This window comes from Pezoporus flaviventris, unplaced genomic scaffold, assembly GCF_033815535.1.
Source record: "Pezoporus flaviventris isolate CSIRO_AGI_PZ_B2104156 unplaced genomic scaffold, CSIRO_AGI_Pfla_v1 ptg000038l, whole genome shotgun sequence".
Taxonomy (NCBI): domain Eukaryota; kingdom Metazoa; phylum Chordata; class Aves; order Psittaciformes; family Psittacidae; genus Pezoporus; species Pezoporus flaviventris.
The window spans coordinates 730,222-744,147 of record NW_026892586.1 but is presented as its reverse complement, the minus strand read 5'-3'; positions in this window follow the sequence as shown (position 1 = coordinate 744,147).

Genomic DNA, 13,926 nt, shown 5'->3' with positions numbered 1-13,926 from the left:
ATGCCATACCATGCCTGCTTCTCCAGGTAGAGCTGTGCCATGCCATGCTGTGATGTGCCAGGCTGTGCCGTGCCAGGCTGTGCCATGCTTCACTGTGCTGTGCCACACCATGCCATGCAGTGCTGTGCCATCAGGCAGGAACCCACCAGCACCCCTGTCCTCCCCCCTCTCACAGTCAGCAGCTGAGGGATGACATGAGCAGGATCTACATGCACCTCCTGGCCATGCTGTTCCTGCTGGGCCCACCACTGACCCCCTCAGCGAGCTGCCACCACACATGTCACAAGGGACAGGCAGGAGTGGGGGCTCTCCAGCTTCACCCCCCCAACCCATTTCTTGCCAGCATGGCTGTGTGCTGGTGAGCATGGCTGTGATGTGCAGCCCTCCGATGTGTGTGGTGAGCATGTGTGTGTGCGCAGCCTCCCGATCCTGGGTTTTCACTTATAACATCATCTATCAACAGCTCTCCTGCTCACCCCAAGGCCAGTGCAGTGATGGAGGCTACCCGTGGCCCCAGGTCACAGGCAAAGGGGTGAGCAGGGCTGCAGCTTGGCATAGGACATGCCGGGGCAGAGGAGACGGTGGGAAGTGAGTGAACCAATAACTCAGCTTTCCTCCTGCTCTCACTTAGGAATTCAGACTCTGTGCAGAGCTCCTCAACACACTCAAACACTATTGGGGTTTAAGCAGTTCAGCCTGTGAGATAAACAGTGAGGACAAACTTCAGGGACTAAAACCATAAGTTGGAGTTGAAGAGTGATTCGGAGAAAACTCCAGGAACAAACTTGCCAACAGAGTTTCAAGTTGACAAGCAGGTATTCTTTATTGCGGCGCCGGGAGACACGGGGGATAGCTCCTCCTAACGTGTGTCCCCGAATTGCTATACAGGTCATCCTTATATGGTCACTGAGCATATTACATCATTTTCCAAAAGGTTTCCGGCATGCATACAAAAATGTGGTGGTCTTTACGGGTCGTTTACTTTTCCCAACAAGCTTAATTAACATTACAGACATAGCAATCATCCTGGCCTTCTACTTAGCAGTTAGTTTAACTGCTCTCATCCTGGACCATCTGCTAGTCCGGGATACTCCCCATCCCAGGTCCTGTCCTTCTATTCTGCTTTTCTCACACCTTTTGTACTGAGGCCCTGAAACTATGTCAACTACCTTCAAGTACCGCTGTTATTTTACATTTCCTTGTCTCAAGAGTCAGCACTGAGCCCCTGCTGCATACCCACACACCAGGCTTAACCCCGAACTGCACCCATGTTTTAGCCTCTCCAGTGCCTTAGATTTTGGAGCTGGCATCCTGCTCTGCTCACGTGCATGCAAAGCAGCAGCACATCTGAGGTGACAGTGGGCTCCCCGTCGGCCACGTGCTTGTAGTTTGCTGGTGCTGCCGTTTCTGCTCCAGTGGCAGAGGACTGGGAATCACCAGGCAGGCTCATGGGGTGACACACTGCCTGTCCCGGTTTTCCCGTGGTATTTCCCTTCCTGGCTGCTTCCTGGGGCCTGGTTCTGGGTAGCGTAGTGATTCGCAAAATTCGCTAAAAACTCACCAACAAAGTTTAAGCTGACAAGCAGGTATTCTTTATTGCAGTGCTGGGAAACACGGGGGATAGCTCCTCCTAGCGTATCTCAGCCGAACCTCAAACAGACCGTGGTTATATTGTTGCTTAACAAGCATTAAACGTCATACATATTAATTAACCAAGCTCACTGTGCTGTGTGGGGGCCCACCTCCCCATTTGATGCATGTTCGGGAGCAAGGCTGAGGGAGGTGAAGTGGTGGTGATAGGCGAGCAGGAGCTGCTCAAGGCAGCTGAGGAGCTTCTGATACAGAGGGTTGACCATTGTACAGGGGGGTAGTACAGGGGGGTTAGAGGAATTTGTTTAAACAAAAGGACTATCTGTTGTAAATGCCTGCTAAGCAGAACAGAGACCTCCAGTCCTGTTAATAAGCAGACGCCTGAATCTACTGATAAAGGGGAGAAGCAGAGGATTTACGGCTGGGACACTGATCAAACTACTGATAAAGGGGAGAAGTAGAGGATTTACGGCTGGGACACTGACCAAACTCTAAGGCCACACGTAAAGACTAAAAAAGGTGAAAAGTGCAAGAAGAGGAAGACTCATTTACTTCATCTTGAAGACCCCTACCCACAGGAGGAAGACTCAGTTACTTCATCTTGAGACCCCTGCCCATGACCAGAGGGGGCACTGCGCAGGCGCAGAGGACCTTCTGGCTCATTATAATACGAAGGGGGATAGGACATGAATATGTATAGGCGTATTGTGCAACCTTATGAATATATATAACTTTAGAGAATAAATGTAGAGGGAAACAACACTGAGGTACGCATGACTTTGAGGAATGATCCCCGTGCGTCTCAGCGCTGAATAAAAAGCATACCTACTTTACAACTTTTAATGAGTTGTGGAGTCAATCCGCGCATCACTTCCTTGGGATCACCATCCTCGTGTAATGAGTAAATTCCTGTCTGTTAATCAAATCTTGCTTCCTTAGGAGTTACTTGCTTGCTTAATAGTTACTGGAAAATTACGGTGCTTTGACAAGTTGCTTATAGACCGCGGGTATCCCTTAAAGTAAATGATGTATGGGGAAGGCAATAAGGAGCCTTCCTCCCCACACCCACCTGGAGACAGAATGAGACCCCTTATCTAACACCCACCCAGAGACAGAATGAGACCCCTTATCTACAGGTCACACAGACGCAGAGGATGCCAGGAGGTGACATGTATATCGGATGAAGAAGAGTATAAAAACAGTGACTTTGAGTGTAAGCAGCGAGGAGAAGCAGACAGGCCAACCCAATATGGGTGATAAGCAAACTTCTAGTTTATTTGTGACGCAGTTCACATATATATAGGAGTGGTATTCAGCCACTCCTCCTTGGCACCACAGTATTGGTTAGCCCCACACAGCTTCCTCCACATTCTCCTCCCATGTCCGGTTTCCGGTTACCTGTGGGGGCCACCCCCTGCCTTGCTCACACAGTCCTCCAGGGCTCTATGGTCCTGCTCTTAGAGTCATTCTGCAACAATTCCCCCCTTTTTCTTTGTGCGAGCAAGGCATTGTGGGTTAGTCTGTTCACCTGTTTTATCACACAACTATAAGCAAGTCTAATAGCTACAATGATTAACCTAACAATGATACATAAGTGCAATACTTTAAACAGCAGTGTTTGACTCAACCTGTAATGCCCCGTGAAGACAACCATCTAGTTATTCTTAGGATATGGCTCATTTACTATTGCTGGGTAAGCTGAGCCAGGGTTCTCAGCTGTGCGTGCATCGAATTAGCATAATCAGAGAGACTCATACAACACATTCCATCAAACTCTTCACAACCATGTCCCTGTTCCAACAACAAAAGGTTCTGCAGTGTTGCATGTCTTACAGAGTCCACATTAAAACAAATCAGAAATTGCCTTCGATGTAGAATTGTCTGCTTAGCAACTCAGCAACCCAGTCTGCTTAGCTGAGTCAAGGCCCCGGCTGAAGCACTTACAGTGATCTGGCATATTATGATTGGATACATGTTTTGAAGACCCTTAGTGACTAACATATAATTGGTTAAACACAGGTGTGAGAACTCAACCTTGAAAGCTTGCCAACAGTCCACAGTTCTCATTAACTTGGTAAATTCCAGCCTCTTACTTTGCTTGCTTAAGCTTCTTCAGGCCTCTCATGGCCTTGCTGTATCTTTCAGGACTATTCAAAGTTTATGTACCAATTATGCATTCTCCCGTGAGAACACTGTCTCCACATCTTCCCCCTTTATGTTTTATATATGGTTTGGGTGACCCTACTTGAGCAGGGGATCTGGGCTAGATTATATCCCCAACATATGCCAACTACAGGCTGCTGGGCCTGTCCCTTTTTCTGCTGTATGGCTCTCTGGTAACAGGCTGTATAGCTCTCTGATCCTTCACATTAAGGTCTGGCATGGTATGTGTCCCCACTGCTCCACACCTGCTGGGTTGCAGCCAACAGCGGAGCTAAAGGTTCTTCTTGGTGGCAAACACAGAAGCCAACCCAGTCTTGCCCTTGATTGTGGTAGCAGGCATTTGGTCAGCCTCAGTCCTTGCACCTTGTTGTCAATGCACAGTTTCACCTGCTTCATCCAGTAACAAGTAACTACTACAGCAAGGCACACACAAATTTACATTAGCAGAGTAACTATTACAGGGTGCAGCAGCATGTTGAAGATGCTGATGGCAGTGAGGGACTAGCCAAAGAATTTCTTACCAGTCGAATTATCCCCCCCTCTTAATTTGTTCCATCACCTGCTTTATAACACTACCATTGTATTAAAATCTTTCCAGCTTTTGCCTTAGCATTTTCTAGCAGCTACTGCAAATTTCCATCCTCTAACATCTCTTTTACAAGTGACAAATCTATACAATACAAGGTGCAGTTTCTTATTAGCAACTAGCTAGTAAATACAGGTGGTTTTATACACAAAATCACAACCTCTAATAATAGCTACTTTACAAGCACACATATTCAGGATGTTACTTTTCAGTTGCCCCCAAGTGATGTTTTGCAGTTAATCGTTCTTTCTCTTCCTCTATCTCAGTCTGCTTGGGGTATTCACGGTCAGCTCCTGTAGCTGAGGCATCAGGTTTTTCCATTCGTCTGTCCAGCTCATGGCAAGGCTTGACAAACTTTGCAGGCAGTCGCCATGGACCTGTAGGCAGGAGGACACAAATATTCCCCCTCCCCCAGGTTATCAGTTCTTCAGTTCTTGAGAAGTACACAGGTTAAACAGGTTAAATGCAGCATCATTACTGGATTTATGAGATGAGGTAACCCACCAATTTTCTGGATCATCTATTGTATATGGGGGTGGACATTAATCCCGGTAGAAGGAAATGTCCATCAACCTTTCAAGTGGACCTTGTATAGATGGTAAGATCAACGAGCAGTCCAAAGTGTAATCACATCAGGAGGACACACTTTTACTGCTAGCCTCTGTCAACTAGTGCCTAGAAGCCCGTGTTTAGATTGTGTGGGATTTTACTTCTGCCCAAGTTTGAATCCAGGAAGAGGATATTGTAATCACCCTGGGGAATATTATTGTGCCTACTGGGGATGCGAAACAATTGCCTCAGATTGGATCCCTGGAAATCTGGACAAGTTTTTAAGGGTACAATGGGGGCCTTATGAATGCAGCCCTCCAGAAAAAAATTGGAATGGAGGAGTAGTATTGGCTCCCCGTGGGAGAATCGAACTGGGGAACTGTCAGCATCTTATGATTAATGTAACGAACCCTTTTGACCAAGGGTGGATAACAGGGAAAACTTGGGGGGTACGATATAAGGAACCAGGAGCCGATAGCGGGGGCCTCATTTTAATAGAGAGGGAACCAATCCCAGAATATCCTAAACCCGTAGGACCTAACAATGTATTAGCAGAAAAACCATCAGAGGAAATTCCTAAAATAGACAAAGTGGGGGATAAAAATGACACAATAATTTCCAACAACTCAATGAATCTCGTATTAAATGACACTCAAAAACCTAAGGACAGTAATGGAGACAGCTTTCTTTGGAAATTAATGAAAGCTAGTTACCAGTTCTTAAATGCCACCAATCCCAACCTAACCGAACATTGCTGGCTATGTTATGGGATAAAGGCTCCTTTTTATGAAGCAGTGGGAGTTACTACAAAGGCTAGGCATGTAAATGGTTCTAACCCAGCAGAATGTACATGGGGATAGGAAAATCAAGGGATAACATTGACTCAGGTCACTGGAAAGGGCAGATGTGTAGGAAAAATTCCAAAACATCAGGAACATCACAGTATCACAGTATGCTAGAGATTGGAAGGGACCTCAAAAGATCATCTAGTCCAAACCCCCTGCCGGAACAGAAAAACCTAGATAAGGTTACACAGGAATGTGTCCAGGCGGGTTTTGAATGTCTCCAGGGAAGGACACTCCACAACCTCCCTGGGCAGCCTGTTCCAGTGTTCCGTCACCCTCACTGAGAAGAAGTTTCTTCTCAAGTTTAAGTGGAACCTCTTGTGTTCCAGTTTGTACCCATTACCCCTTGTCCTATCATTGTTTGCCACTGAGTAGAGCCTGGCTCCATCCTCGTGACACTCCCCCTTTATATATTTATAGACACTTATAAGGTCACCCCTCAGTCTCCTCTTCTCTAAACCATAGAGACCCAGCTCCCTCAGTCTTGCCTCATAAGGGAGATGCTCCACTCCCTTAATCATCTTAGTTGCCCTGCACTGGAATCTCTCCATCAGGTCCCTGTCCTTCTTGAACTGAGGGGCCCAGAACTGGACACAATATTCCAGATGCGGTCTCACCAGGGCAGAGTAGAGGGGAAGGAGGACCTCTCTCGATCTACTAACCACCCCCCTTCTAACACACGCCAGGATGACATTGGCCTTCTTGGCCACAAGGGCACAGTGTTGGCTCATGGTCATCCTGTCGTCCACTAGGACCCCCAGGTCCCTCTCCCCTACACTGCTCTCTAACAGGTCATTCCCCAACCTATACTGGAACCTGGGGTTGTTCCTGCCCAGATGCAGGACTCTACACTTTCCCTTGTTATATTTCATCAAGTTATTCCCTGCCCAACTCTCCAGCCTGTCCAGGTCTCGCTGGATGGCAGCACAGCCTTCTGGCATGTCAGCCACTCCTCCCAGCTTAGTGTCATCAGCAAACTTGCTGATAGCACACTCAATTCCCTCATCTAAATCGTTGATGAATATATTAAATAATACTGGTCCCAGTACTGATCCTTGAGGCACTCCACTAGTTACAGGCCTCCAACTAGACTCCGCCCCATAGACTACAACTCTCTGGCTTCTCTCCTTCAGCCAGTTCACAGTCCACCTCACTACCTGATCATCCAGTCCACACTTCCTCAATTTAGCTGTGAGGATGCTGTGGGAGACTGTGTCAAATGCTTTGCTGAAGTCAAGGTAGACCACATCCACCGCTCTGCCATCATCCATCCACCGTGTTATTTCCTCATAAAAGGCTAAGAGATTGGTCAAACATGATTTCCCCTTGGTGAAGCCATGTTGACTGCCCCTCATAACCCTCTTATCCTTGATATGCCTTAAGATGGCACTAAGGATAAGGTGTTCCATCACTTTCCCAGGGATGGAGGTGAGGCTGACCGGTCTATAGTTACCCGGGTCCTCCTTCTTGCCCTTTTTGAAGACTGGAGTGACATTTGCTTTCCTCCAGTCCTCAGGCACCTCTCCCGTTTCCCAAGACTTGGTAAAGATGATGGAGAGTGGTCTAGCAATGACTTCCGCCAGTTCCCTCAGCACCTGCAGGTGCATCCCATCTGGACACATGGATTTATGGATGTCCAGATTGCTCAACTGGTCTCTAACCCATTCCTCATCGACTAAGGCAAACCGCTCCGTTGACCTGACTTCATCTGAGGTCTCAGGGGTACAGGGCTCTTCAGGACTGCCTGCAGCAGAGTAGACAGAGACAAAGAAGGCATTCAGTAACTCTGCCATCTCTGTATCTTCTGTCACCAGGGCACCCATCCCATTCATCAGTGGGCCTACATTGCCTCTGGTGTTAGTTTTGTCTGCCATGTATTTGAAAAAGCTCTTTTTGCTGTCCTTGACCCTTCTCGCCAGGTTTAATTCTAAGGAGGCTTTAGTCATCCTAGCTGCCTTCCTACATCCTCTAGCAGCAGCCTTATATTCCTCCCAAGTGGCCAGCCCCTCCTTCCATGACCTGTAAACTCTCCTCTTCCACTTGAGCATACCCAGCAATTCCCTATTTAGCCACGCAGGTCTCCTGGCCCTCTTCCTTGACTTCCTACGTGGCGGGATGCTCTGACCTTGAGCTCGGAAAAAGCAATCCTTGAATGCCAACCAACTATCTTGGGCCCCTTTACCTTCAAATAGCCTTGCCCATGGGATTTCCCCTAGCAATTGCTTGAAAAGGCCAAAATTTGCCCTGCTAAAGTCCAGGGTTGCAATTCTACTTGCTATTCTACTAGTCCTACCACACAAGACCCTGAATTCCACCATCTCATGGTCGCTGCAACCAAGGCAGCCCTCAACCCCTACTGCTTCGACCAGACCCTCCTTGTTAGTGAGGATGAGATCCAGCAGCGCTCCTCTCCTGGTTGGTTCATCTACCATTTGCAGGAGGAAGTTATCATCCATACACTGGAGGAACCTCCTGGACTGTGGCTGGGTTGCTGAGTGGTCCTTCCAGCAAACATCAGGGAAGTTAAAATCCCCCACAACGACCACGGCCTGTGACTGTGAGGTCGCTCTCAGCTGCCTGTAGAAGGCCTCGTCAACTTCCTCACCCTGATCTGGTGGTCTGTAACAGACACGCACAACAGTATCGCCCCTGCCAGCCTGCCCTTTAATTCTCACGCACAGACTCTCAACTCGCTCATCATCTGTCCCTGGACAGAACTTGGTGCATTGTAGTTGCTCCCGCACATAAAGAGCAACCCCACCACCTCGCCTGGCTGGCCTGTCTTTCCTGAAAAGGACATAGCCCTCCATGACTATATTCCAGTCATGTGAGCTGTCCCACCACGTCTCTGTAATTGCCACCAGATCATAGTCTCCTGACTTAACACAGGTTTCCAACTCCTCCTGCTTATTTCCCATGCTGCGCGCATTGGTGTACAGACATTCCAGGGAGCGAGCTGAGCACACCGATTTCACCCTAGGATTATAGGAGGCCTCCCAGTCTTCATCAATTCTGGAGCGCTGCCCCACTGGGGCAAGCCCAGCTACAACCCCATCCCCCTTCGAATCTAGTTTAAAGCTCTCCAAATGAGCCCTGCTAATTCGTGCCCCAGCATCCTTTTGCCTCTGTGAGACAAACCTTTCCCACTTGTCATTGTCCAGACTGGTGCCCTATAAAACCAGCTGTTATCAAAGAATCCAAAACCCTGCCTGTAGCACCAGTCTCAAAGCCAATTGTTTATGAACTGAATCTTCCCATTCCTTCCCACATCATCAGTGGAAGATGGAAGGAGTGAGGAGAAGATCACTTGAGCCCCAGACTCTTTCACCATCCGCCCCAAGGCCCTCTAGTCTTTCTTCATCCCCCTCAGACTGCAGGAAGCAGCTTCCCCCTCACCTGTCTGGAAGATCAGCAGCGGGTAGTAGTCTGTCGGGTGCACCAGGTTGGGGAGCACCCTAGTGATATCCTTGATCCGGGCTCCAGGCAGACTACACACTTCCCTATGATGAGGGTCAACTCTGCATATGGGGCCCTCTGTTCCTCTCAGAAGGGAATCCCCTACTACAATGACCCTTCTTTCTTTCTTATCAGAGGCAGTCTTGAGGTGCAAAGTCAACCGCCTTTTCCTATGTGGCCTTGTAGGCTGGCCTTGCACCACATTCCCACCTACCTCTCCTTCAAGATCCAGGGCCTCAAACCTATTACGGAGGGACACCTGGGGAAGCAGGGCAGGAAGGGAGGAGGGTTTCCCACAACACCAAACTGGAACTCGCTTCCAACCCTCGTCATCTTTTTGGTCCCCTACCTCTGTGCAACAGCTACAGGGCAGGGGCTGTCTCGGGCCATCCCCCTCTGTCTGAGAGGGCAGGGGGTCCTTCCCCTTTTGGGAGATATCTCCCTGGAACCGTTCCGACTGGCACACCAGGGAGTTACTCCACCAATCGATCTCCCTTTCACACTCCCTGATGGTCCTCAGCGTCTCAACCTCCTCCTTAAGTTTTGCCACCAGGCTAAGCAGTTCTTCTACCTGCTCACACCTCACACAGGTGGAATGCTGTCCTCCCTCCCCTAGCAGCAGCAGGCTCTGGTACTCCCTGCATCCAGAGACCTGAACAGCCACGGTTTGGGACGGGGTCTCTGTCTGAGTTGCTGCAGTCATCTTACTGCAAGCTCTCTTTCTGGAGGCGACCATATTGGTGAGCAGTCTGGGACACCAGCAACAGGGTCAGCAACACGACCTGCTTGCTCCTCCCTGCGTCTGATGGGCAGCAACGTCGCTGCACTCTCAGAGGCTCTTTCAAGGCAAGCGGCAGGGGAGTGGTCACCGTCACCGTGGGAACGCCCCCCGCCACGTCAGCCTCTCTCTCGCAAGGGCTGCTGGGGTTTCGGGGATCGGGAGTTGTCGGGAATCGCGATGCCTCTGCGCTATCCCCTCTGATTTTCCTAATTTCCGTTGACCCTCGCGGTCGCTGAAGCGTGCCGGCTGTGGCTCTAGCTAGGTTAGCTCCGATCAGCTGACTGAATGAACATCTATGTGAAGTTAATACAATTGCTGCTAAACAGAAAAAAACAGCTAAATGGTTATTACCAGCCAAAAATGCCAGGTGGGTTTACTCAAACATAGGTGTAACACCTTGCCTGTCGCTAGAATTGTTTAATGATTCCTCAGATTTTTGTATCCAAGTAATGCTAATACCAATAATTCTTTACCATCCTGAAAATTTTATGTATGACCACCAGACTGCCCAAGACCATCACCTGTTTAAAGGAGAACCTTTCACTGCATTAACGATAGCCGCTTTAATGATCTTGGGAGGTACAGGAGTAGGTACAGGAATAGCCTCATTAGTAAAACAAAGTAAAGAATTTCACACCTTAAGAATGGCTGTAGATGAGGACTTAGTCAGAATCAAACAATCCATAAGTGCCCTAGAAAAATCTGTACAGTCGCTATCTGAAGTAGTGTTGCAAAATCAAAGAGGATTAGACCTAATGTTCCTACAACAAGGAGGGCTTTGCGCCACAGTTAAGGAAGAATGTTGTGTGTATGCTGATCATACTGGAATTGTAAGAGATACCATGACCAAGCTACGAGAAGGACTAGAAAAAAGAAAAAGGGAGCGAGAAGCCCAACAAAGTTGGTATGAGTCATGGTTTAATTACTCTCCATGGTTGACTACATTACTGTCTACCATTGCAGGGCCCTTAATATTGGTAATTCTGGGACTAACTTTTGGCCCCTGTGTGTTTAACAAAGTGATTGCAATTGTAAAAAGCAGGCTAGAGGTTGCCCACTTGATGCTCATTAGGGCTCAATACCAGCCACTAGATAAGGAATCTGCAGTAGAAGATGCCTTAATTTTAAGCCACATGGCACTCCAAAGATTTGATGAACAAAATGGTAAACAGAAAAAGGAGGGATTGTAATGAGTAAATTCCTGTTTGTTAATCAAATCTTGCTTGCTTAGGAGTTACTTGCTTAGAGTTACTTGCTTGCTTAATAGTTACTGGAAAATTACGGTGCTTTGACATGTTGCTTATAGACCGCGGGTATCCCTTAAAGTAAACGATGTATGGGGAAGGCGATAAGGAGCCTTCCTCCCCACACCCACCGGGAGACATAATGAAACCCCTTATCTAACACCCACCGGGAGACAGAATGAGACCCCTTATCTACAGGTCACACAGACACAGAGGATGCCAGGAGGTGACACGTATATCGGATGAAGAAGAGTATAAAACCAGTGACTTTGGGGAAGTGGGGTGCGTGCCGTTGGCGGAGCGGAGACTCCTCGGCCGCCCAGCACTGTTTTGCTTGCTGTCGCTTGCTCAATAAACCGATTTGATTCATTGGTCTGGCTCTCGTCAATTTATTTGAGCCACATTCTATAACACTCTGAAGCTCCCAAGACTGGCACTGCTCACTGGATTTGCACAGGGCACCTCCAGGTATTCCCTCTCATCAGTACTCATCTGCTTCATCATCCCCATCCTCACCCTCCTCCTCCACTCACCAGAGCTGAGCCCCACTTGTGCTTGCACCTCCCTTAGGAATACCATGGTCTCCCAAGAGGCTTTTAGGGGGGGTCTCAGCACCCTGGGCTGAGGCTGCCACTGCTTGGCAGTGGGACTGGCACTCACCATCTCGCCCTCCGCTTCCCACAGCACCTCTGTCTGTACTTGCCTCACCTTGGCTGGCAGCAGCCTGCGGGATGTGCCCTTGCCTTCCCTCTCCTGCCTATCCCATAGCTATGCTTCTCTGGCATGCTCACACTCAGCGCTAGCACTGGGGCCTTGAAGAGCTTTTAGGAAGTTTTAGGAGCTTTTAGGGTGTTTTTTAACTTTTAGGGCCTGTTAGGAGATTTAAGGTTTTTTTTTTTTTCATCTTTTAGGAGCTTTTAGGGTCTTTAGGAACTATTAGGTCTTTAGGAACTTTAAGGTTATTTAGGAGCTTTTAGGGTTTTCAGGAACTTTTAAGTCTTTGAGGAACTCCCCATCTGGAGCAATAAACTCTTTTCAGGCTGAGTGAGTGTTGCTGGACTGAGCCCAAGGGCAAACATCCCTTGCAAGGGACAACACAAGGATTTTCTCCCTCTCTGTGCTCAGCCAGTGTCTTTGAAGACAGAAGCACAGCTTGCTGACTTATAGTTAATTCCAATAACATCAACAAGTGCATTTTGGATTCACATGCGCAATTCCAGAGTGTGCAGCAAGGCACTGGGATGCCAGCCCCATCCACTTCTTGCCAAGTACTGCCTGCGCCACAGGGGAAAACCTCCTTCCAGCCCACAAGGGGAAACCTCCTTAGTGCTACACTCAGTTATGGCAGCAAGTTAATTTACAACCCAAAGCCCTGGTCTTCTGATGATAAACTGCTGCAAGAATGTCCTGGGTTCAGCTGTAACAGTTATTTTTCTCCTTCTTAGTAGCTGGTGCAGTGCTGTGTTTTTGACTTCAGTCTGAGAACAATGCTGATAACACACTGATGTTTTTAGTTGTTGCTAAGTAATGCTTACTCCAATCAAGGACTTTTGAGTCTCTCATGCTCTGCCAGTGAGGAGGGGCACGGGAAGCCAGGAGGAAGCAGAGACAAGACACCTGACCCAAAGAAGCCAAAGGGGTATTCCGTACCACAGCACATCATGCCCAGTATAGAAACTGGGGGGGAGTCACCCAGAAGGCCGAGATTGCTTCTCAGGTTGGGCTGAAACAAAGCTCGCTAAAGACACAAGATTAGACAACAAATTAAAAAGGGCCAGAACTCTTGAGCAAAACGGAGTCACATAGCAAAAGAATTTGTAAAAGTAAAAGATGGGGGGGACGGGGGGGATGACGGACAGACTTGATATAAGAAAAGCTAGTGCCTAGAAAACATAGAGTTAAAGTACTTTTTAGATTAACTTAGGTTGTAGAAAGAGAACAGTGTTTATGTTGTAAGTCTGTGGAATGTAGTGGCCCCACTAAACATGAGTTAATTGCTTCACACTAGTCTTCTAAAGTAACTTTAGTTTTAAAGAACAATGTGTTGTAAGTCTATGGTGAGATAAAAGGATTTAATTGCCCCACTAAACATGAATGAGTTATTTCACACCATCCTTCTACTTATCAGTTTAGAGACAGAGCCTCCCAAACATCTGCTAGCTCAGGATACTCCTTGTCTGCCCATCCTGCAATAAATTTTGCAGGAAGGTCACACTGTTCTAAATCTTTGCTAGTTATCAGAAGAATTACAGATATGGCTGTTTTCAGCTAGTTGTGTGATTGCTGGGGCGTCCAACTGTGCCAAAGGTGAAAAGTACACTGTGAGGAAGACTGCTTACTTCATCTTGAAGACCCCTACTCACAAGAGGAAGACTGCTTACTTCATCCTCAAGACTCCTGCCAACAATCACCGGAGAGCAGTGCGCAGACACCAAGAGGAGGGGACTTATGATAATAAGTTCCTGAAGCTAGTTATAATATTCCCCACCTATACGCAGGAATTATGAATATGTATGTGACAAATGCAATAGTGAAAGTATATTAACCTGTAACAAATACTAATCACTTGCGCCTCTGGCTACGGTCATGCGTCCAGTGCTGTTGCTTTTACTTTATTGACTTTTTCCCTAAATAAAACCTTGTTATCTTGTTTAGAGGAGTGAGTTCGTATTTCGCAGTAGTCCTCGCTGCAAAGCTGATTTATTTGCTTTC